Source organism: Psammomys obesus, unplaced genomic scaffold (genome assembly GCF_907164565.1).
Source record: "Psammomys obesus unplaced genomic scaffold, mPsaObe1.curated_primary_1811, whole genome shotgun sequence".
In the NCBI taxonomy this organism is placed as follows: domain Eukaryota; kingdom Metazoa; phylum Chordata; class Mammalia; order Rodentia; family Muridae; genus Psammomys; species Psammomys obesus.
In genome coordinates, this window is record NW_026590677.1 from 9,141,243 (window position 1) to 9,144,162 (window position 2,920).

A 2,920-nucleotide genomic window follows, 5' to 3' on the forward strand; every position below is an offset into this window, starting at 1 on the left:
CAACTATGCAGGGTTTTTGGACAGCAGCTCAGCAGTGAGAACAGAATGACCAGCAGGCCATACTTTAGAGCCCAAAACCTGGACATCTGTATTTCCCAGGTGAGAGGAGAACCCACGGGGAAACACGAGGGTCCATCTTCAGGCCATCTGGCTAGTACAAGGAAAATCTCACAGGCTACACCCTGGCAGGCCACAGCCTTAGGCCACCAGCCCAAGCCCACCATCTGTGGATATCTTCCTGGTACTGAAGGTTCAAGTCTCTGACCTCAGTTGCTCACTCTCACTGTCTGTGAGATGGATACTTTCTGGAACTGCGAGTGAGGCCCGAAAACCAGGTGCCCACTCTCACCATCCTGTGGACACCTTCTGGCACCAGTGGCTCCATGTTCCAAACTTGAGCACCCACGATCACTATCACTTGGAGAGGATACCTTCTAGTACTTGGGGCTCGTGGCTCCAAACTCTAGGCTCACTTTCACCATCTGGGTAAATGGCTCCAACCTTGGGACTTCCCATGTGCAGGTCCCATGGAAGCAATCCAGACACTGTTCCAAGCCTCAACCTGTGTCCCTAAGGATCAAAGGTTCTCTAAAAAAGCTGCATCCAGGAAGCACAGTATCTGAGTACAGTGTCTGGGCTCAGATACCTCAGACCAAGAAAGCCAGTGGCAGTACAACTGACTCCAGAACTTCTCTCTTCCAAAGGAATATCCCTGAGCTTCTGGAGAATCCAGGTGCTCTCCAGGATCAAATATCTGAGAAGACCCATGCACAATTCTCTGAGAACCACCCATAAGTCCAAGATCATTCCCACCAATCTGAGAAGGGCTTCTTCAGGAACATCCAACTTCTTGCCCAGGGCCCTTCCCCCATTCTTGGGAACTCCTGTAGGCAACAGGATTTAACATCCAATGCCAGAGACAATGAGGTGGCTAGATGTCAACATAAAAACACAACCACCAAAACCAAAGCAATATGACATTACCAGAACCCAGATATCCAAAGGCAAGCACCTTTGGATTCTCTAACACATCTGAAACACAAGAATATGACCTTTAATCTATGCTTATGAAGATGCTTCAAACAAATCAAAGCCTTTAGAAAGGAAATAATTAAATCACCGAAAGAAACACAGGAAAGTTAAAACAAACACGTGAAGGAATTGGAGAAATCATATAATGAAAAGCAAGAAAATACAAACAGGTGAAGGAAATCAACAAAACAGTTCAAGATCTGAAGATGGACATAGAAACATTAAAGAAAGTACAAACTGAAGAAATCCTGGAGAGGAAGAACTTAGAGAACAAAACAGGAACTACAAAGGAAAGACTCACCAATGGAATATAGAATGTGGAGAAAAGAATCTCAGGTGTAGAAGACACAAAGGAAGAAATTGATGCATCTGCCAAAGAAAATGTTAAATCCAAAAAAATCCTGACATAAAACATCCAAGAAATCAAGGACACCATGAAAATAGGAAACCTAAGAATAATAGGAATAGAAGAAAGAGAAGATTCCTGGCTCCAAGGACCACAAAATATTTTCAACAAAAAAATAGAAGAAAATTTCCTCAATCTTAAAAGATGCCTGTAAGCATATACAGGAGGCCTACAGAACATAAAACAGATTAGACCAGAAAAGAATATCCTCCTGTCATATAATGATCAAAATACTAAATGTACAAAACAAAGAAAAAAATAATTAAAAGCCACGAGGAAAAAAGCCAAGTAACATATAATGGCAAACCTATCTAAATGACATCTGATTTCCGAGGAGAGACCATAAAACCCAGAAGGCCTGGGCAGATGTCTTGCAAACCCTAAGAGACCACAGATGGCAGTCTTGACTACTATACCCAGCAAAACTTTCAATCACTATACATGAAGAAAACAAGATATTCAACGAGAGAACCAAATTTAAACAATATATATGCACAAATCCAGCCATACAAAAGATACTAGAAGTAAAACTCCCACCTGAGGAAGTTAACCACACCCAAAAACCACAAGATATAAATAACTTCACAATCTTCTGGATCCAGACGGTGCAGGAGCCGCAGGTTACTGTGCAAACATGGCCAAGTCCAAGAACCACACCACACACAACCAGTCCTGCAAATGGCACAGAAATGGCATCAAGAAACCCCGGTCACAAAGATAAGAAAATCTTAAGGGTGTGGACCCCAAATTCTTGAGGAACATGCACTTTGCCAAGAAGCACAAGAAAGGCCTGAAGAAGATGCAAGCAAACAACGCAAAGGCAATGAGTGCGTGAGTAGAGGCCATCAAGGCCCTTGTGAAGCCTGCAGCTGTTAAACCCAAGATGTCAAAGGCCCCCAGCTGCAAACTCAGCCATCTGATTCTTATTGCTCACCCCAAGCTTGGGAAGCAGATTCGAAGCTACATGGCTAAGGGTCGTAGACTCTGCAAATCAAAGCCCAAGGTTCAAACCAAGGCAGAGGCCACAGCTCCAGCTAAGGGGAAGGCTTCAGCTCCAGCTCCAGCTCAGGCTCCCAAAGGTGCCCAGGTCCCTGTGAAGACCCCGTAGGAAAGGGTTCTGCTAATGTGAAGGCAGACAGACTGGTGTGACACACCCACCTACACACTATTTACAGATGACCAGTGTCCTATGCTGTTTTTACAAATAAACCTGAGGCAAGATCTGTTAAAAAAAAAGAAAAAAATTTGCTACAGTAAAACCAAAAGTTGACCAGCACACAAACGCACTACCACAACCAACAGTAAAACAAAAGGAACGGTCACTGAACATTAATACCTCTAAATGTCAATGGACTTAACTCTCCAAAAAAAAAAGATACAGACTAACAGAATTGATGCAGAAACAGGACCCAATATTCTCCTGCATAAAAGAAACATATCTCAGCCACAAAGATGGACATTATCTCAGAGTAAAGGGTTGGA

The 2,920-nt window shown here is 43.3% G+C and overlaps 1 pseudogene; it reads left to right on the forward strand.

The window, feature by feature from the left end:
- Positions 1 to 2,072: 2,072 nt before the first annotated feature.
- LOC129677616 (60S ribosomal protein L29-like) lies at positions 2,073 to 2,546 on the forward strand (annotated as a pseudogene).
- Positions 2,547 to 2,920: the final 374 nt, after the last annotated feature.